The sequence below is a fragment of the Mus musculus genome, chromosome 15 (genome assembly GCF_000001635.26).
Source record: "Mus musculus strain C57BL/6J chromosome 15, GRCm38.p6 C57BL/6J".
NCBI classification, from domain to species: Eukaryota; Metazoa; Chordata; class Mammalia; order Rodentia; family Muridae; genus Mus; species Mus musculus.
This window is the reverse complement of record NC_000081.6, coordinates 64215850-64237113: the sequence shown is the minus strand read 5'-3', so window position 1 is coordinate 64237113 and position 21264 is coordinate 64215850. Positions and strand designations below refer to the sequence as shown.

Sequence of the window (21264 nt, the reverse complement as noted above, 5' to 3'; positions counted from 1 at the left end):
GTGCTGGAATTACAGCAAAGAATCATCACACATAGCTTGGTTAAATTTTACAGTAGAAAATTAAAGTCAATGTTGACACTCTAAACAGCCTCCCAACTAATCATTCCAAGTCTTAAGTACCTGGATGACTTTCACTTTGTTAGTCATTTTCTTTCTTAAGCGGGATCATTATGAATATGTATGCATTAGCCCTCTTTTTCTCTTGCCTTTTATTAGCGTGGATAAATAATGCTACAGCTCAGAGTTAGGATAGTCAATTGTGTGATTGTATTGATGAATCGTGTGAATTGGCAGCTACATTAAGAGTCAGTCATGTGACATACCAATTTTCTAAACCTATGTTCTCAAGTCAAAACCACCGTTTAATCCTGGTTTGCTTTTCTTGAAATCCATCCCTCCAGACAAGGCACAAAGAAGGTAAGAAACAGACAACCAGGGAAGGAGTGCTAGTGTGTCTAGTTGGTTAACAAGTCCAGCTGCACTCTGCCTGGGCATTGCCATGTATTTAAAGGACCAGAGTGTTCGTGTCAGCAAAGGAGGCAAGAGCATCACCTCTTCGCCTCTTTCTGATGGCCAAATAAAATAAGGAACATGCAAATACCAGATGGAGATATTCTAGTAACAGGGCTGAGTTACTGAACTGACACACAGGCCATAGGTTTCTGTCATTCACTAGTTCAGAAAGGAGGAACCCTTAAGGCATAGATGCCCCTAACCGCTCTGTGAAGCACTTCACATCCCATGTTCTTCCTGCCTGGCCTTTACTTCTTTAACCCTTAGAGAATACGAGTTGAAAAAGATGTAGGAGTCATCCGGTCAAAGCAGCGTGCTTTATATAAAGGGAATTAAAACCGAGAGACTAGTTTGTATTTAAGATCACACAGTTGTTTGTTAAGCAGCCAGACTTAAATGAACCTGTGTGCTTGTTACAAAAGCAAATTAGATTTTACCACACCAAGGAGCTTTTATGTATACCAGTGGAATGATACTTCCCCATGACCATCTAAGAACATGGTTAAACAATCCCACAGGCATGGATTTCTAACATTTGCCATTGAGACACACCTACACCCCACCATTACCCCTCCTCCCCAAACTGTGACACAGCCTTCCTATTGCCTAGCAGTTGAGAAAGAGCTGATAGGCCTTGTAGACAAGCAGTTTGTGTCAGAACCATGGTCTTTAACCCTCTCATCCTGGGTATATGTGCAGTGAGAAAGAGAGTCAATTCTACCATTTGCTTCTGGTCTGTATCGATACGGCCAAGCTGTGGAGAGGAAGGTGTGGGATTTCTGTACTTCTCTCAGGTTTCCCCTCGGTTTCACTGTGAATCAACTGCTTGGCATTTGGAGGTTTTGCCCTTTCCTGAGAGGCTGATGGGCTGAAAGATATCAGATTTGTTCATTCTTTGTTAGTTGTCTTGACTTTCACTAACCCCTTTAGTTCAGCCACCCTGTGTGAGAAATGGGTTTGAAAAATCTTGCATCGTTTATAACTAAGGAATGTTTTAAACAGACAAATGAATGGGGAAGAACTTTGAGAGCATATGCAGTGCCCTCTTAGTTGGGAGGATATGCATAGAAGATTTAAAGAAAATAGTAAAAATAAAACAAGATGGGGTTGACGGAGTTGCCACAGAATGGTTAGTGGCCCAGAGTAGTTGCCTCTCCTCTTTTCCAGGCCTGTGTGCTTACGTTTGGAGAAGATCAGATACTATAAGAAATACACAGACCTCTGTGTCCTCTGTCAGTAACCTCACTTACCATGTGTACCCTACCTACAAGCCCGGTGTTAAGTAGGAGAAGGAACAAGAAGAAATGCTGGCTTGTGTGGATATGTCCTCAGAGCGGACTGTTTCCTCCGTGGTGACTGTTGCCTTCATGTGTGTCTAATGGAACAGAAGCCAGTAGGTCTCTAGTTTATTTCTTTGTTTTCAGTCTGACATTGTTGATGTCAACAACCACAGGGTGGTTGGGTGGTTGGTTAAATAGGGTTACGGTTTCCTTTTAGTTTCTTTTTCTCCCTTGAGGCTAGGAGTGGTGAATTCTAACTGTCCCTCTAGTAAAGATATGTAGGATATAGGATGTGATTCGGGGTCTTTTATGCTTTCGGGGATGGCTCCTGTAGACCAGTCTCAAGTGTCTTTTTGAAACTCTAATGAGGAGAGTGTATGGGTAAGTTTTACGTTGTTTCCTTCATGCCGTCTACTTAATGTCATGTAGCACTAAGCAACCCTGAGTGTGAGCTGAGTGTGAGGAGCTGTTGGTGCTATTTTCCATGGCTGACTTTTCTATGCCTATAGTCTTAGGCTCTTAGTGCTCTCAGAGGCAAGGGAATTCTCTCCCTCACAGAGCACTAGTCTGCTTTGGGTTCCTCCTGCCTTTCAGGTGAGGCTCCTGGGGCCCAGCACTCCTCCTCTGTTTCTGAACACTACTGGGGTCAGTGTGGCGGGCCCACACACACTGCCCTTGCTCATGTGACAGCAGAAGCTGCAGAGCATTTATGTAATCTGAGGACAAATGTGGAAACTCCTGTGAGCTCTCGCAAATCGTTTGCGAACTTGAGCTCTCGGCTGCCTGTCTGTGGTGTCTCCTAAGGCACTTGAAAGCTATTTCTGTATCCTGTAGTTCCTCTCTTTCCCACTCACCAGCCTCTTGGGTGCCATGCCAGATTCTGAGGTCTGTGACGCTAATTTTGGATATTTTTTTTTTGTCACAAGAACACTTAACATCACATCTTTTGATTTTTATTTTCCCTGCTTTTGCTTCCAATTTTAAAGATAACTCACCTAGACATTTTTACATGTGGTAGAAATAGAATTACTGTTTTGGATTTGTTTTTGTACTAAGTTTTCTGATTCTTTGACCTCAACTTCATCAGTTTTCTCTTTTTTTATTGTCTTAAATAGTTCTGCATATCAAGTGAGTTGGGTGGCTAATGATGGTGGATGGTTTTATGCTCTTGTTTGTAGACACTGTAAGCATTACAAACTGGCTGTGACTGGATCCACCTTGTTAGGCAAGTTGCTAGATGAGATGAGACAGACACAGTTTGGATCTTTCTCCTGACCCTGTTGCAGCTTCTCTGTCTTCATTCTTCCCCTGGTTACCATGGCCTGCTGTCCTCAGCCAGAGTGTGCGGCAAAATCAATTCGGACATTGTCAGCTGGGAGGTCTTTGTAAGGTCCAGTGTCTGTGTTTGAAAAGAGTGCTTCTCATGGGAAGGGTTTAGCTACAGAGCCAGTACTTAACTGTTAGCCAAGTAGGCTTCACCTAGAGAACAACATGGTTGAGAAACTGAGGGAACTTGTTTCTTCCAGGTGGGGTCTCACCACAGGCAGGATCCTCTGTTCCTTCTTTGGGGCAGCTGGGCCCCCGGTGTCTGTGGAGACCCTCGGGCCCAATGGTGTACTGTGGTCCCTTTATTTCCAATCCTGTTGCTTGGCTTCTGTGGACTCAGTTTCATCTCAGTTTAGGGTCACTTGTGCTGCCGCAGAGCATTGAGGAAGACTGTATTGTGTTTCTGAAAGTTTGGGCTCACACAGTCAAGTGGCTAATGTGCTTCATTTTCTTTCATTTGGGTTGGGCCTGTCACTCTTTGTCACACATCTGCTTGGTCAGAATGTGGGTTAGGTGCCCCCCTAGATATTCTCAGCTAATGACCAGGGTGCTTTCTCAGAGTGACATGAGGATGAACCCATGCAGGACTTGCACGCCAGCCTCTCTTGTTCAGGCTGTCTTTCAGTGGCAAAGACATCACGTATCCTAGGGAGCTCACTTATTGTAGTGCATAATTGGCTGTGCCAGAAAACAATGGAAGTTTTGATTTTTAACAATTATTAGCAATATAATTTTAGAGAGGTCATTTAATGCAAAAAATTCTAGCTTTTGTCACAGTAATAAAATAAATTCAAGTTGTCTATAAGCTTGCTTTCTAAACTTCACACAAATAAAAGAGACTAATGATTGAAGCTATGTACACATACATACGTGCACACACCCTCAAAGCACACAGAGATCCTTGCTCTGGGAGTTTCCTATGCCTAGAGACTTCATACTACATCAGCAATGCCAGGCTCAGGTACTTCTTGGAGTTCTTTTTTGTTACATTGCCAGCATAAAGGTAACTTTGTGGTACTGGGTTGACTCTCCCTTCTGTTGCAGAAGCTTGCCTCTCATAAGGTCCAGTCATTTTCAGCACCATAACATTTACAGATATAAGTTGGAGGGTACTTTGAGCTTGATCATATTGATCAATTACAGTCCCAGTGTTTGTGAGGAAAATCAGGCCAAACAGCAAGAAAATAACTCTGTCTGAATTCTCACAGAGCTCCTGTAATAGACACTTTTCTTCTGCGGGTGGTCCTTTAGCACTGTCAGGAACCCGATTTCCAAAGTGCTCTCTAGTTCCCAGGCTTTGGGTGAGGGGAGTCCTCAGGGAGATGGGAACGGAGAGGGCATTGACCCTGAGTCTCGCATCTGAATGTGCCTAAGTGTTGCCACATAAAAGATATTACTTCTTTTTTTCCAGTAATGCTTAATAAATGCATTAGTGGGCTGCCTTTGCTCTCTGATCTGCAGAGAGCCCTGCTATAGGCTTTCTTTGTTTACGCTTGAGTGATTTCCTTCAGCTGGGGTCAGGAGTATAATGTAATTTCCCACTGTGGGCCTCAAAGCATGTGGAAGGCAAGGAGGAGTGCCCTGGGTGAGTGCCTCCTTGGTGCTGGCAGCGTTCTACACTCTCACTGCATTCTCACCCAAACGCCATATGGGTGTGCTTCTTCAGTCCGACTGCACTGGTGAAGTGACTAGTCTAAGAGAACCAGAGAACTAGCCCAGCTCCCCCAGCTGTGGAGCCATGGTCTGCCACGGTCTCCACAGCCTCTGCTCCACAAGCCTCACCAAACAGCCTCTTCCCAAGCTAGGGTGGTAAGTGGTAGAGAAAGGAAAGGAATTCACCTCCATCAGCCTCTGTAAGAGTACGGAAATGCGAGGGAAAGGAGCTATGACTACAGAGAACCAATCAGATCGGGTACTGGTGGGATTGATGGGAGCTTTCTGGGGGCAGTGCCCTAGATGAGAACACAGATTCCGTCATTTAACTTCATCTGTGTCGTGCCTGATACTCTGCTAAATAAAGGAAATAAGACTGTCCCAAAAATGAGCCCTAGTTGATCAGTTGGATGAAATAAAATAGTCTCTCATTAAGTATTAAAGCCCAAAGGCATGTGCCTGGCAGTGAATGCCATGGGAGACAATGAGAAGAAAGTCTGAATTTGCCGTATCATATGGCGGTCAGTGGCACAAGTGGGGAGGGGTTAGGCATCTCTTTCTGCCTTTCCATTTAGGAGTGATAGTGGGTTGAGTGGTCCAGCAGAAGGCTTCAGACAAGGAAGCACAGCTTTCTGATTCTGCAGCCTGATTTCTGATCAGGTAGATACTCTTGTCTCTCTACCAAAGAAAAGAATACAGACGTCTCACCTCTATATTTCTGCCAACACAAGACTCGTCTGTGGAGTGGTGCCAAGAGCTAGTTGACCACCATCTTCTTCCTTGTCACTCCTCCTATCCCCAACGTATCAAGTCTTGTCCCCTAGTAATCTCACGTTCTGCTGTCAGTTGGACTTGGTACTTCCTAGTGGGGAAGTGATTAGTGCAAGCAGATAGGTGTGTGTTGCTACTGGACAGAAAAGAAGGGACCCTTCCTCCCAAGTTGTTTAACCTGAAGGAGTATCACTACAATCATTTACTTGTTGTAGTGAGAGTGGGGACTCAAATAAAAAAGGCCCTACAATGTTTGAGAGCTTCTAGCAGCTAAGCCAGTCTCTGCTGTGCACCCCCTGCCATCTTTATCCAGTGGGGGAGCTCTCTTATCAGAATAGTTAGGTAAGCCAGTTTCTCCTGGGTGTTGACTGTGATCGTACAGAGCAGTGTTCTCAGCTTCTGGCTGCCTTGTGTGGAATCACCTGGCAACCCTTAAATATGTACCAATACCTAGGCCCCACCACAGCCCAGTAGGACTGCTTCCACATCTTCTGCGCAGTGACTGCTCCAGCTTGCTCTGTTACCATTGGCCCTAGCCTTGTAAGCCTGGTTTTCTCCCTTCTGGGAGACCCCTCTGAGGCTCCCCTCAGGAGTGCTAGTTAACAAGCAGACAAAGGTCCCTAGTCTTTCCCTCTATGACCTCTGCCTGATTGTCTGAACTGGGATTCCACATCATGACAGGTAATGGTCTTATAAAAACCAGGTAACTGTCTTAAAAACAAAGTGACTTATTTCTCTGCTGCTTTTCTGTTCCTGGGTCAGTCCTTTGCTCCCCTCCCACCACGTCGTTCCTATTTCAGCCCCTCTACAAATCCTTGTGTGGAAGAAACAAGGTCTGCTGTGGTCTGCCATGGCACATCTCTCTGAACTGCAGAGTGGATCTGCATGTTTAATTTCTTTATTTAACAGTGTTGGAGAGCCAACCCACGCTGGGCAAGCACTCTACTACAGAGCAGTAGCCCGGTAAACCTGCATTGTGTGTGATGCCTTTCACCCAAGAAGGATCCAGCACAGATGTCCTAACGTTAATTTTCAAGTGATAATGCCACTAAAATCAACTTTTTAAAATCTACCCATTTGGTGGTAACACCATTTTCCATTGGCTTTCTGAGTTTAGCTTATTATCTTGCCCTTTGTAGCACTGCCAGAAAGATAGTGTTGTTTGGCATCGGTACGAGTTTGGCCTGTCGGAAAAGATGATTATGTAAGGATTCAGCAACGCAGTGACTCCAATACAGCATACTTCCAGCTCCAGAAAGAGTAAAGACAGTATTTCCCTCCTCCTCTTTTGTTTTTGTTTTATCGCTTTGTTTTTACCGCACATTTAAAACTTCATTGACTTCTGTGTTTCTGGCCCTGGGATTTTTTTAAATACTAAAATAAGTATTATGTATAATAATAACCCACAGATATTAAAACTTGAAGTGGAAAGGCAAAGCCATGCACAGGAAGGCACAATCTCAAGGTGCATTTTTACCCGCCTCCTTCTCAAGTCCTAAAAATTCCCATGTTTAATCCTTGGGGGGGGGGGGATTTACTTGATGTTTATATGCGTCTCTTGTCTCTCTTGTTTTTTTCCCCCCTTTGCCTCAGTTTTGTGGGGCTTAGTGGTAAGATTAGAGATGTGCCAAGAAGTCAAGGAGACAACTTACAGAGCTGTGAACTGGGAGGCTTCCCCCGGCCCCTGTCACACCCCAGCTAGTGAGTATGGCCCCGAATCCAGTGTTGAGTGTGGCAGTAGCTACCCTACCTGGTCTTTACCTGCTCTGGTCTCAGCTTGTATTTTCTTATATCTAAGCCCGAGGCAGTGCTGAAACCCAACAGGTGCATTAGAGCTCTATGTAGTGGGCAGTGTAATTCAGTTGGGTTTTCTAAATGTTAGAAAAGGAGACAATTTAATACTCCTAGGAAACCGATACTTTATAGATTTCATTCATTACTTTGCTTATTTTCTTTGATGAAATCTAGCATTATTTCTTTAGTTGTGTGTTTATTATTATGCAGCTGTCTAGAGATTAGTAATGTTCATGTAAGGTGCCCGATTTGTAAGATTCAGGGAACTGGGACCCCTTCACCTGCTCACTGAGGAGACGATCATACCATTTGAAGATAAGCAGTGCCACAGTGTCTGAGGAGAAAAGAGAGTTTAAAATAAATAAAATAGGATTCAACGTGTGTGTGTGTGTGTGTGTGTGTGTGTGTGTGTGTGTGTGTGTGTGTGTGTGAAAATAAAATAAAACAAAGTCACAAACACAGGTGGGAAGGAACTGACTTTGGTTGATGGCCTTACTCCCCAGGCAAGGCCTGTCCACACATGCTAATAGTCACCTCTCTCCAAATTGCTGCGGACACACACACACACTTCCACAGCACTATTCCCTTTTGCACAAGGAAATACTTAAAGAGAGCAGCTCTCAATTTTAAAGGCTTGGGGGAGGGGGAGGGGAGAGGGTCTGTTCAAGGCAGTCAGTGCCAGCAAGGGGTGGGCCAGTGCCTTGCTGCTCCAGTCCACAGTACCAATGGGTAGAACGTCACAAATGTCATGTTCTCAGGGACAGAAAACCACTCTGCCCCGCATGCGGGGAAGCAGGCCTCAGGTACAGCCGGCACTTGACTCAAAACCCCTGTTCTTGATAAGAAGAATCAGACATTGAATGAGGAAGATTGTAGCCCACAGGAAAATCAGATTGGTCTGAGTGGGCTGTCCTGATGGACAGTAGGCTCTCCTGGGACCCAGAAGTAGTTCTCATGCAGAGACAGCGTGGGCCTCAGAATGCAGCGTTAGGTGTCTGGAAAGACATTGCTAAGCGCGTGGCCTGTGTACTGCTGCTGTCTGCTCCGGCATGGAAGACCCACTGAGGAATGGACACTGGAAAGATCTTTGAAAACACGTGATATTAGTACCCCTCGGTAGGAAAACCTAATGTGAACAGACTAGATAAAGAGTTTTCCAAAGTTGTTTTTACCAGAAGCGTCCACTGCTAAAGAGACACCACCTACCTTCCTGTGGTGCCTCTGTTTTGGAGGACCTCTTTGTTTTGTTTTAACTTAGAACCAAATGACCTTCTTTTACAGAGATATATGAGGTAAACATGTGGCCTCTGTATAATTCTGTCCCTGTGCATATTTGAATCAAATGACTTTTTATATTCAAATGACTATTTTTATGCAATGTGGAAGGCTTTGAATGTGTGATATACTTAGCTCTGCACCTAGTCACCCAGTGAATGTTGTAGACAAGTGGGGCTCTGTCTTCTTACCATTGCTCACTCAAAGCCGATCCTGGTTACAGAGTGTTAGTATCTGACATCCTTTCAAGTGGCTGCAAGGGCCAAGGAGATGGCTCAGCGGTTAAGAGCACTGACTGCTCTTCCGAAGGCCCTGAGTTCAAATCCCAGCAACCACATAGTGGATCACAACCATCCATAATGAGATCTGATGCCCTCTTTTGAGGTGTCTGAAGACAGCTACAGTGTACTTACATATAATAATAAATCTAAAAAAAAAAATAGAAGAATCAAGTGGCTGCAAGAATTGTCTAGATAGGCTGGAGGTCACAATATCAGTTCTAATGGGGATTTTGTGCAATTCTAATGCACACACACCCAGTTGATCTAATGAGGGAAAGTGTCAGTTCACATCAGGGAATGGCTTGGTCTAGCTTTTCATGGAGATGTTTGGTGAAGTGCTTATGTCTCAATGTGTTGTGATTCTAGAACACATGAGACACATAGGTGGCCAATCTTCTCCAGGAGCCAGAGAGGGCAAAGCCTTTAATCACTGGGTGGGTGAGATGGCTAAAGACTTGAGTTCCATTCCTAGGGCCCACATCTTAGAAGGAGAATACCAACATGTACATATTAATCTTTAATTTCCATGGGACAGGTGTGCCACACAGGCACAAACACATAGTAAATAAACGTTAAGGAAAAAATAGGAACTTTACCGTGTGTCTTAGTTACTTTTCTGTTGCTGGAGTAAACACCATGAGAGCAAAAGCAACTTGTGGAGGAAAGGGCTTATTTCAGCTTACAACTCTCAGTCACATTCCATCATTGAGGGAAGGCAGAGCAGAAACTGCAACAAAGGCTGTAGACTACTGCTTGCTGGGTTGCTCAGCCTGCTGTCTTACAGCATTCAGGACCAACAGTTCTAGGGTGGCACCTCCCACTGTTTGCTGGGCCCTCCCACATCAAGCACCCATCAAGAAAATGCCCTACAGTTTGCCCATAGGTCAGCCTGGTGGGGACATTTTCTCAATTGAAGCTTTCTTCCAAATGACTCTAGTGTGTCTGGATGACATAAAACAAACCTTCACTTCTGACCCTGATGCTGCCACCTATTAACATGATGGAAACCTTTCTTTAATTGGACATGAGGATCCCTGGTTCACAAGAGATGAAGTGGGCAGTCACACCGTTTTAAAAACTGTTTCTACACTGAGCACAGCAAGTTGCTGTGGAGAGGGACCCCTGAGAGGTAGCTTTTGTAACATAGTTTGGTATGTTTGCATGGAAGTTTAATATTCTTTCTTCTTTCCTGCTGTTGACCTGTAAGCACGTGTAATTAGCTGTTTGGTCTGTCCCAGAGCATCTTGGTAACAATTTTCTTACCTACAGTCCACCCTCACAATAACCATTTTGTGTGGAAGCTCTATCACTGACATCTGCATTGGCATTCTGTCTCTGACCAGTGGGTGATTCTGAAAGTCTCAGATTTTACTTTCAGATTCATCCCCGGCTAAGCCAGCCTCTGCTTTTCCCCTAACATTGAAGAATGCTTTCTAGACAAAAGGCCAATTTTAGTTGGCTTTAATTCTCCCTCTGCGGCATTCCTTTAGTTCTGTGTGTTTGAAATTCAAGGCCCGTTCTGGTTTCAAGTACACTTTTTAAAGTCTGAAACAGAAATGTATTATTGGCCTGATGATGACTTACGGAGGCCAGTAATGGGTCTATGTAGGAGCCACAGTGCTGCTTTTGTTAGTGGTTTAAGTGCCTTTGACTGCTCTGTCCCCTCCACCTCCTTCTCCTCCCTCAGGTTTCTTGAATCGCGTTAAGTAATTTGATATTCCTCTCGTCCTGCATAATGCAAGCTAACATTGGCAAATTGTTGTGAGAGTGCTTCAGGGAAAGAATTCAGCTCAACACACAGCAGTATAATCTTGTGGCGATTGTAGATGGTTCTTAAAGTAGAGTGATCAAGAAGCTTTGAATTTCTTTCGTTTTTTTTTTTTTCTTTCAGGTTTAGCATACTCTACAATACTGGATTTTAAAAATACTCGGAGAGAACAGATCGTCCGTGATGCCTCTAACCCAACTATTTTTAGTTACGATTTTTAAGTCTTTCTTTTTTCTAGTTTTAAACAGTGGCCTTTGCCTTCTTGCTTTATACTGTTTTATGGGTTTGCAGTCTTCTGTTAGTTTTTCGAGTAGCATAATATAACTGTATGGAACTGTTTGTCACTGTCCCAAACCATTTCTGTGTAATCTTCTCTCTGGAGATTGCCTAAATTTTGGCTAATAACCATCACTGTTCTAATTCACTTCTGAGTCATTAGCCTTTTTTTTTCCAACTGAGCAATTTCCTTGGCATGCATTCCCAGAAGGAAGATGCTAAGATAGGAATTGTGGAGTGCCAACTCTATGCTGCTATCTGATGCTGGCAGTTGCTTGGTCAGCAGTGTATGGCACAGCTGTCCGTAAGAACCATCGCTATAGAATGCTCCGCTCTCTAGTTGCTTTAGCCATCTCTGCGCTGGTGGCTCCTGAGTTTATCTAGACAGGCCTCACTCGATGTCCTTTTTAACAGACTCCACGTGAAGTACTACCAAGAAGGAAAGGTGGCAATCATAGCTGACTGTCCCGTGAAGGAAGGTGGAGGTACCGCTCTGACTCACTGCCTCATAAGAGTTAGGTCGAGGAAGCTCTTCACTGTATGTTCTCAACCATAGTTGAGACCCTAACTCCCGAGGTGGATGGCCTGGGCTTGATGCCCAGCTCCCCATTTACCTACTGTTTTGAGTTGAGTAAGCTGCTTAGCATTCTTCTTCAGAGAAATTGTCATCATATTCTGATTTTCCTTAGGCTTAAACTACTGGTGCTCTGGATATTCTGACCGTTTGATTCTTTCCTTGTGCTCTGGCTCTTTATTTTCTGAGGCCAGGTGGAACGCCCGTCTTCTCAGTCACCTTTGCCCTGCCCTGCCCAGCCAAGCAGGACGTGTAGAGCCTTCTGAGTAGTATAGTGTTGTTAGCACTTTGCTGTCTTCATGGCTTGGATGTGCACTAGCACTGCCTTGTCCTGCGTTTCAGGCAGGGAAGCATTTTACTTCCCATCTTGTGTTCATGTTCCAGGGACGGGTGATAAACATGTTAGTTAGCTTGAGTCGGTGCTTAGATTTCTGACATGAAGTGAGACAAGATAAAGTATGATATAATGAATCTCTGAGTAACTACAGGAGGACAGTTATTTTTGTAAAGTAGTTTGTACGATTGTTGTGCAAACTAAACAGATTGGCATGTTGAGAGGCAGTGCTTGGGCCAGGTCTTTAGAGATGGTGACAGGAGCCATACTGCCTCTCAGCTACTTGGCTACACCAGTACCATTTGTAGACTGATGAGTGAAGGCTGCGCCAATGTCTGTCTGGCCTGAGTGCCGGGGATCACAGGATCGTGGCTAGACCCTAGTGACGTGTTCCTCCCAGGTGAACTGTAAAAGAGGTGAAAGAGTGTCTGTGCTTTATCCCTCCCCTGCTCTCTCTGTGTGACATGCTGCCTGCTTACCATTTCTGATCTGAATCTGTAATGTTTCCAACTCTGATGTTTCAAGTCCCCTGTCTGGAGGTAGGCCGTTCATACACTTTCTTTGTTGGCCTTCATACCATGCCACGTTCCCATCATGGTTAAGAATTCTTTCCGCTTTCCAGTTATGCTGTTCCTTCTCATCAGTTCTCACAGGGTCTCTCATAACTGCCGCTGCCTTCAACACAGAGCAGCAGAGTGAGAAAAGCTCGCGTGGATCACATTTATCAGGACGTGACCTTAAGACAAGCCACTCAACACCTTTACACCTCAGATTCCTCCTCTGTGCAATAATTAAGAGTGCCTGCCTCCTTAGTGTTTCTCTGTGCCAAGCTCATAGGAAGCCCTCAAAATCAGTCATTGTAGTGAACCTCAAGGAGCTTACTAAAGAAGGTCAGCAGAACTAGCTAGGCTGTGTGCCTTGATCTTATTTTTTAATAATTCTTTGCCCTCATGGGTCAGTGTGCCTCACTTTATAGGGATGTGTAAGTTGTGCATGAGTTAAGGAAGGCCATTTCACTTAGCACGCCTGAGCTAGCAGAGGCTCAGATCAGCTCCCTCAGAAGGACAGCTGTTGGCTTTCCCACCTCCTGACCCACCTTCTTGTGGTCCCTTTCTTGTATTTATTTTTTCTTTGCTGTCTGACATGGACTTGTATCTGTTTCTTTTCTTTTCTTTTCTCTTCTTTTCTTTTCTTTGTTTCTTGCTCATAGTGGTGTTTCTTCCTCAGTAGTTGTTCAACACCAGTGGTGGCTTCTTGTGCATCACTTGTCCCACCCCTTCTTTCTAACTCCTGCAGTGGGACCTGATAGGCCAGCTTGTCCCGCTTCTGCAGCCAGATAGACATCTCTAGGTTGCTGGATCAGCCTGTCTCCCCTGGTGATTTTAGCAGTGCAGCTAGAGGAAAAAGTATAGCCCCTGGCTACCCTGGATCTCATCTTCAGCTTCAGAGTAATTGGAATCAAGCACTATACACAAGTAAATGATTTAGGAGCTATTCCTATTCACACATCTATCACTGGGGATAGGAGTCTTGTCCTTTGATTCCATGTTACGGAAAAGCAGAAATATTCGCAAGACAAGTGGGTAAGGGAAACTTGTTGTTTGTGGAGCTAGTTCTCCCTTGATACGAAGCAGATCTTTGTTTGGAATGTAGCAGTCTCTGGTGCGGTGAGTCAGGCCTTCCACTGGTTTGCATTTTTCATTAGTGTATCATTTAAGGAAATCCTGTGGTCAGGGCCTTGGAACAAGCCTGTGTTTATTCTTCTGCTAAAATAAAAAAAAAAAAAAAAAAGCAAAACACTTAATAATGTATCTGAAGATAAAGTTGTGTTTCTGGAGCTGTTTGCCTAAAATTTGGAAGGGGAACAGTTTTCAGTGCTTATTGTAAGTCTTTTCAGACTTTTTGATGTCCTTCATTCCAGTGTGGATCATAGAAAGTGGGACGTTCTTCTAGTTTAAATATTATAGATACTTGTAGAACTAGGGCTTCTGATTAACATCAGTGAGTTCCTTATTCAATAAAGGATTGATTTTTATCCTAAGTGTCTACTGAAAAGGACCACACCAACGTTTTGTTTAGTATATCTAACACCCCACATGTATTGTTTTATTTAGCAGCTCTAGAAAGAGTATAAAATACATTTTTCTTTACATGCTGAGTATTAAAAGAAAATCATGATGGTTTATAGTGCTTTGAAGTTACTCCTATTTGAATTTTTGAAAGAATACAGTTCATATGACCTTTTCTGGCTGCTAAGCATATTCATTTTACTCATCCTATAAGCATTTATTCTAGACATACAGTTATAAGAGTGTGTTAGTTACTAGGAATAGAGGTCAAGTGTCAGCAATTTCAGTTAAGATGAGATCCTGTGACTATACTCTTGGGCCCTTCAGGTCCCCCCTTATCGTTGACTTGGCGTCCTTCCATATGGGCAAACATCACCACATTAGGCTGGTTGGATTTAGGAACAGAAACTTGCTGTTAGCCCAGTCTGGCCTCACACTTACTGCACTCTTGCCTCAGGTTCTTTAAGAGCAGGAACTGCACATAAATTTCCCAGGGGCACTTGTACCTGGAGGGCTATCAGATTCCAACTTAACCACACCAAAGTCCATATGGCTCTCCCCACCCATGATCTCATCTCAACCTCTCTCACCGTTAGAGATCCCCCAGGCTCCTCCAAGCCTCCCACCATGTTCTTTCTCTAGTACTTTCCAAACTTGCCTCTGGAGCTTGTATCCTCCCAGAGGCCTGATTGGCCCATGTTTCCCAAGCACTTGGGGTTATCTCAGGATCTGCCTTCCCATTTACTGAGCTTCTGAGGAACCAAATGCCCTCATAGGCCATTGGAGCCTGGAGTCACCTTCATATCCTCCTCATAGAAACCCCCATGAGTAAGAGGCAGCTCTCTGTTTAGTCTCTGTACTAGACTGTCAAACTCTGGACTTGGGCAAGTTGTTTATATTCTCAGGGCTTGGAGTTTTGCTTTTGGTTAAATAAATATGAAAATTAGGCTATATCATCCACATGTAGGGTTCTTCTAGCTCTATAGTACTATAAAAATGAGGCTAACCTTTGGCTTTTGGAAATTGGAGTTTTTCCATTTCAACTGAATCCTGGTTAACACAGAGGATAATGAGCTTCATTGAGTACAAAGACCAGCTGGCCAAAGCTCCTTGTCTAGGAGCTGCATAGTCCGAGTAGAGTGGCTTGATGAGGTGGGGGTAGCACAGAACATACACCTGCTGGAAAATCCCCTCAGAGGGGATAAGTCAACACCACACACTGCTCTGCTTTCCTTCCTCTGCTGGATAAATTATGACTAAGAGCTTTATTTGGCTTATGCTTTAAGGTTACGGTGCATCATTCAGAGAATTCAGGGTAAGAAATCTTGACAGAACACCATTTGCAGGCTCAGGGTTGTTTGTTTGTTTGTTTGTTTTATTTTTTGAGCTTTTTGAGACAGGGTTTCTCTTGTGTAGCCCTGGCTGGCTGTCCTGGAACTCACTCTGTAGACCAGGCTAGCCTCGAACTCAGAAATCCGCCTGCCTCTGCCTCCCAAGTGCTGGGATTAAAAGTGTGCGCCACCACTGCCCGGCAGCTTATTTTCTTATACAGCCAGAGACTACCTGCCCAAGAGTGATGTCAGCCACAGTGGGCTGCCCAAGAATGGTGCTACTCATAGTATGAGTCAGTACTATCCCACAGACATGCCCACTGGTCAGTTGAAGCTTTCTTCTCAGATGACTCTAGGCAGGGTCAGGTTGGCGGTTAAAGCTAAGTAGCACATACATCTTATACTATAGGACCTTGTAATGTTGGAGAAATCTAGGAGACATTGGAAGCACCTGCTGAGCTGAGGGGAAAGAGACTTTTTTTCTAACTAGAAAATCTGTAAATGAACAATGTTTGTTTATTTTTTTCTTCCCCCATTTCATATGTGTATGAGTGTTTGTGCACCATGAGTGTAGTACAAGAAGGCCAGAAGGCAATGTTAAATCTCCTGGGGCTGGAATTGCAGCCATGTGCTGTAATATGGATTCTGGGATTCCAACCCAGGTTGTCTGAAAGGGCCAGTGCTTGTAACTTCTGCTGTCTTGCCGGCCCCTTTTCCTTGCTCTTTTGGGGGAATAAAGGGGAGATAGATAGATATTTTATCAATTATCTCTCCTTTTTTATTTTTTTAAAGAGAGAAGTTGTAAGGTATTTTAAAAGTAATCCTTATTGTAGTTAATGAATAAATGTGGTTAGTTTGAACGCCTTATTCTTTATCCTCAGGAGAACGTTCCAAAAAAGACAAATTATGGAATTCTTGCCCTATAAGTGAGAGGCATTGGACTAAGAGCTAATCCAGTATTAGACAATGCCTTCCTCAGGTGAAGACATATAAATACAAGCACTCTTCACCTCTGTGCATTCTATGAGGCATTCCGAAATGCACGCAGGTCACACGAGACTGTGGTGTAGTCAGTAGTGAGCAGGAGGACTGACGAGACAATGAGCATCGATCGGGTGGGATGTATACGACAGAACCGCATGTCTGGTTATGTGAATCTGCACGGTGTTTTAGAGCAGTCATAAGCAGCCATGAAGAAAGAACATGACTACCTAGAGCTCTGCTGCTGTTCTGCCCGACTGCCCTTGCTATGAGAAATCACAGGGGTTAGAGAGGCCCTGCACCCAAGGCAGAGGCCATGCTGTTCCAAAGACAAGAGCTGGCAAAGGTCTAAAGCGAGTTTTAAGTACCCAAGCATCCACTGCAGGATCTCCTTTCCAGAGGAGACTTTAAAGAGAACTGGAAAGGGGAACAGGTTTTAATGGGAGTGGAAAAGAAGAAATTGTTTGAAGCTTGTGGGGAGCAAGTGAAGGCTTGGGGAAAATCCCAAGGGAAATTCTCTGATCTTAAGCAAGCCCAAGGCCTGGAGGAAAACTCCAGCCTGTTTCAGTGAGTGAGTCACAGGTCAGGATCCCGAGTTACACAGACCGCTGTTTCTTTAGCCAGTTCAAGTTGTGAGTTTTGTAAATGATACTCTGGGGAGATTTTTATTTCTTCTTCGGAATTTCCTTTCCTATATTCAGTCTTCAAAGAATGAATGTGGGGGTATGGTGGGGGTGCTTTCTAGAAATTTGGGAATTGAAAAGAGCACAAAGGAGAAAGGCCTCCTTGGTGATTACCCCAAAATGGGTGCTGGGAGGAAATAAAGTAAAAGTATCAGAATTGAGACAGAAGCATTTCTGGATGTTAAGAGGAGACAAACCAGTGTCTATCACTGTCATACACAAATCTATCAGAAGAGCCAGAAACTATTGTACTCAGACTAGAAAAGAATGTGAGAAAGGCAGTCATGTATGCACACACAGTCTAAGAACTAACAAGTGCGGTTTATTGATCATCTGCTATGTACACCTTCACACTGCTAAAAAGTGGGAGTGAGACCCTGAGCTCACCAAGTATGGATTATATGCCTATAATCTGAACAATTTGCAGGTGGAGGCACAAAGAAGATTCAGGAGCCATAGCCCATTCTCAGCTCCACAAGAAGCTGTTTGGACATGTGGGACCCTCAACTAAAAGGGGAAAAAGAGGGTCCCCAAGGGATTAGAACACATGCCTGATGCTCAGAGTCCAAACCCCATCCAGACTATGCAATCCACCATACTGATGAGAAATGGTTGTTTAGTTTTGATGAGGCAAGGTCTCATTGTGTAGCCAAACTGGCATAGAAATCATCATTTAGTCCAGGCTGACTCTTTACTAATGATCCTCCTGCTTTAGTCTCCAAGCACTAAGATTGTAGTTGCGCATTACAAGCTCTGCCAAAAGAATTGTTCCAGAAGAGGGCGCTTTTAACAGACCTGCTGAGTTTCCATTTCATTAACCAAGCTACCTGGTACAGGTTTGAGGAAATATTAATCTAAGTATGGCTTTCTGTACCCTCTGCTTCCATGAATGTGAATTGAAATTTGGGTTGGGAAAGGGGAAGCCTTGGATTTAAACTGAATGTGTGTATCCTGTTTGGTTTGGTTTTAGATACATTTTTGCTCAAACTGGTCTCTAATTGAAGATTCTCTTGCCTCAGCTACTTCAGGCCTGTACCACTATGCTCTGTTCAAAGAACTATTTACATAACATTTACACTGTTTGGGGTATTACAGGTGATCTAGAGATTTAAAATAAACACAAGGATGAGCATATGGTATATTAAATAATATAGCAAATTTCAGAAGGGACTTGAGTATCACTAGTGGTTCTAAAACTAGTCCCCCTTGGGAACAAGGAGATAGTTACAGTTTTTAAAATTAAGGGTACTCTAAATACATAAAAACCATTAACCTCATGCCTTACCACAACTATCAAACAAAAAAGTATGGAAAGAACTCTCAAGTAACAAGTACTGCTTTTCTTGCAGAGCTTTGACAACATTAGTCAAACCATGTATAACCATTGGGGCTGGACCATAAACTTTGTCTGTGTCTGTCCACACCCCATTGATTGGATGGTGAGGGGACTCTTGGCTCACTTTTGAGATTGTGATCTCAACTTAAAGGATCACTGTAGTGTGTCATTGGACGTGGCACCAAAGTAAGTATATAACGTTGAGAAGTTCCTAGGCCACTTAAGCTCTTGAGTGTGTTCTCCAAACATCCTCCTCTAACGTGTCCTGAGCATGGACATTTATTTGTAAAACAGCTGGCATGACCGCCATGAAGTTAAAGCTTTGCAGAAAGAACACTCCCTCACTGGAATACTGTTTAACTAGAAGGGTTCCATTTTCCACTTTAGTATCAAAAATAGAAGCCACTTTTAAATCATTGACATTCCTTTAATTTTACTCCCAACTGCAGAGAAACAATTGAAAGGAAGTTTGTCCCCCTGTTTACAATATAACTCAGTCTACAAAGTGTGAGATAATGAAAGTCTTCCTTTATCTCCCTGTCTTAAAATTAAATGTTTTCTAAATTTGACTGTACCTTTCTGAGTGATTATATCTTTCTTTAGATCCTCATATGTCATACAACAAAAGAGCATTCGTGTTTTCAAACCCTTTGTGTCTAGAGACGTAGTAATAAGTGGGATTAAGGTGGCCCGTAGTAACCCCTGATGTCAGGGATCGCCCCTGCACACCTAGCTCTAGGATCTTATGTCCTACTGGGATCATTTGTCAAGTGAATCAATGGACAGAGTAGGGATGAAAGTTTGTGTGAAGTGCTATATGGATATACACACACATTCCTGGTCAATTAATATTCTACTAGACGGCGCACATATCAGTCCCTTAGAATGATTGTGCACATTCTAAAAGAACTCATTCCATAAAACGCAAAACCTGACATCTAGTGGGAATGTCTCTGAAGTGCTTATAATGCATCTTGAGGAAATAAGGTTTCATTTATAGAGAAGTACGGTGAACGGGAAGATTCTACCTTGAGGGAAGCAACACCCAGTGGTGAGTGGTGTTCAGAGCTTCTGAGCAGAGACTGCAGCGTCCATCTCTGTCTTCTGTAATTCAGTATCACAGGGTCCCCTGTCAGGAAATAGCCTCCTCCTAGTAAGGCAGTGTGTCAGCTGATCCTCAGAGAGCGTTATCTGAGAGGGGGCATGCTGAGGACCAGCTGCCCTGTGCTGGGTAGGGGGCAGGCATTTCACATTAGCCTTTGAACCCTTTTAAGAAGACTGTCCTTTAAGTTGACCAGTGTCCTAAATTGCAATGAAATGTAATTTGCAAGAGGATTAGCTAGATCTTTGTGACATTTATTTAAGACTTTTTATCCGTATAATAACTTAGGGACATCATGAATTACTAATATAATATAAATGCCATTGGTACCCACACATAATCATATGTAAAACACAAGTGCCTGACTTGAGAATGTCTTCAGTAGGAGCAACTTTTTGCTTAATGTTCATGCTGAAAATTAAACTTTAAATATAAAAATCTTTACAGACATGGGAGATTACACTAGCTTCCAGCAGGAACGTGTAGGAAGCAGAAGACGTATCAGAGTGACGAAAGGCCATCCTCACCTGCTCAGTCGGTCACACCCAGACAGAAAAACATAGTGATTTGCAACCTACTAGTGAGAAAAGCTGAGTAAGGGTGCGTGTAAGACATTGCTTACTTAAATAGAGATTGTAGATATGTACTGAGAGAGGTCAGCACCGAGGGAAGTAGTATTTTGGAGCAGTGAGCTATGGCTCACAGTAACTGACACTGACTGACTGACTGTCTTTCTTTCTTTCTTCTTCTCTTTCTTTCCTTATTTATTTGTGCCAACAAGATGACTTGGGTAGTCAGGAGCTTGCTGTGAAGCCTGAGAGAACCAATGAGTTACTAAAAATTACAAGAAAATGTGCAGGACTTTTCATTTTAGGTAATATTAACACTATTTGATGTCAGCCAATATTCTGAGTTTAAAGTTATTAGATTGGTTGCCGGTGCTTAAAAGCCCACAATGTCTTGGTAATGTCCAAAGGCTGAGGATTGAATGTAAGGTGTTACATACATAGGCAAGCACTCTACCACTGGGCTTCATCCCCAGCCCAGGAATGCCTTTGTAGTGGTGTACAGGGGTGTCTTCCTCCTACACATACAGCATACATACAGCAGGCAGTCCTGGGCATGCTTCATGCCAACCCTTACTTTGCCTGTCCCATCATGCTATGGGCATGAGTAGTATTAAGAATATACTTGTTTTTATAGTGGTCTTCAAAGTATTATAGTGTGTTTTCACATCTGTTTTGAGTATGACTCTAATCTTCATATATGGAGTAAACGAAGTATATATAAGTATATTCTCTGAGTGGTACTCTACAGCATAAAAACTACAGGCAAAAGTTGTCACCTTCTTTCATCTCACCCTATAGTAGACTATTGTATATATCCTAGAGAGTGAGATGAGCAGTCTCAAGGAAGAATGAGTCTGAGTGAGGGTTTGGCTCCACCATCTACATTAAAAAAAATGTTCTTGCTAACTCTTCATCCCTAGAGAACCGTGGAGGAAATAAACCACAATACCTTTCACCATCAAATCTAGATAACGCTGGCTGAGAACTTGCTTTATCATTAAAGGCACTTTATTTACTTCAATTTTTCTTCACGTAATCTACTCAAAATTGCCTACTAAATACTGGTGCTTTGCAATAAGGGAACGGAAGCACAGCTGTTTTCTCTAACTAGACCCAGGCATGTAGGTTAGTAAGTAGTGCAGTGGGTAGTGTTGACCCCAGGCCGTGTTGCTCTAGACACCAGTCACTAAACCACTGTTGTGAAGTTCTGGCGTCTGCCTGGTACTTACTCTCCATCTTGACTAAACCTTAATGAGTGTGAGCCACCGCAGCATGCCTTCAAGCGTTGGGTCAAGACCCGAACCTATATTTACTAGAACCTGTGGGCTCCTAGAACTTGGAGGAGCTA

General features: G+C 43.5%; 1 protein-coding gene across 21 annotated transcripts in view, besides 1 other annotated feature; it reads left to right on the top strand.

The window, feature by feature from the left end:
• Nucleotides 1-21264, top strand: part of Asap1 (ArfGAP with SH3 domain, ankyrin repeat and PH domain1) — a 296102-nt gene that overhangs the window by 145828 nt on the left and 129010 nt on the right. The gene's annotated exons all lie outside the window — the stretch shown is intronic.
• Nucleotides 1451-3600: an enhancer, noted in NCBI's record as "VISTA enhancer mm1716". NCBI's record gives its function as "enhancer in: heart[4/5]" and the evidence as "EXISTENCE:transgenic organism evidence [ECO:0001131][PMID:17130149]".